Genomic DNA, 645 nt, shown 5'->3' with positions numbered 1-645 from the left:
GTCTCCCCGCAACGGTGCCCCCCCCCCTCCTGCCTGCCGGTGCCTTTGGCAAGAGCGCGACGTTTCAAAAGGCCAAGCAGATAGTGGTGGTTCTGGTCTGCCGGCGCTTTCCTTCTTGGGGATAAATGGAAGCCGAGATGCCCGTGCTGCCGCCGCTGTTAGGGATGCCAACATAAAAATAGACCTATCTGGCGGGTTTTTTTATATGACCCCATCGGGATTTCTTATCCTGGGACTTAAAAGGGGCACAGGTCCAACGTAAGCAATGGGAAATTAAAACAACAACAAAAAAAAGACGTTACAAGAACGGATGGGAAGGAGAAGCAATCGAGGAGCACGGGGTGATTCGCCAGGGCAGTTTATTGTTCAGCTCCGTGATTCAGCACTTCAGCCGATTCGCAGTTAATTCTTAGAGCGAGTCTCCTGTGGGATGGCAGCGAGCGGACGTCCCTTGGAAGCCGGTCAGGATTTAAGTGTTTCCCTTTTCAGCTCTCCCGCTTCCTCTGGAGGCAGATGGCTGCTGCCCCGGCCCCGCAGGTAGGAAGGCTGGGGAATCTCCCTTCCTTCGGCGAGGAAAACGACTCCCCGGCGCCCGCTCGGGCTGCGGGCAGACGCCGGCCGCCTGAGCGGCCCGGGCCGCTCCGG

At 57.8% G+C, this 645-nt stretch overlaps 1 protein-coding gene across 1 annotated transcript in view; it reads left to right on the top strand.

The window, feature by feature from the left end:
- The first annotated feature begins 203 nt into the window (after positions 1 to 203).
- The window catches only part of SBNO2 (strawberry notch homolog 2 (Drosophila)), a 68,947-nt gene continuing 68,505 nt past the window's right edge, over positions 204 to 645 (top strand). Inside the window, exon 1 of the mRNA XM_009331171.1 lies at positions 204 to 537. The gene's annotated coding sequence lies outside the window, so the exon portion shown is untranslated. The remainder of the gene's footprint in view (positions 538 to 645) is intronic.

Source organism: Pygoscelis adeliae, unplaced genomic scaffold (genome assembly GCF_000699105.1).
Source record: "Pygoscelis adeliae isolate BGI_AS28 unplaced genomic scaffold, ASM69910v1 Scaffold669, whole genome shotgun sequence".
In the NCBI taxonomy this organism is placed as follows: Eukaryota; Metazoa; Chordata; class Aves; order Sphenisciformes; family Spheniscidae; genus Pygoscelis; species Pygoscelis adeliae.
The sequence above is the reverse complement of the archived record's forward strand: the minus strand, read 5'-3'. Positions and strand labels throughout refer to the sequence as shown.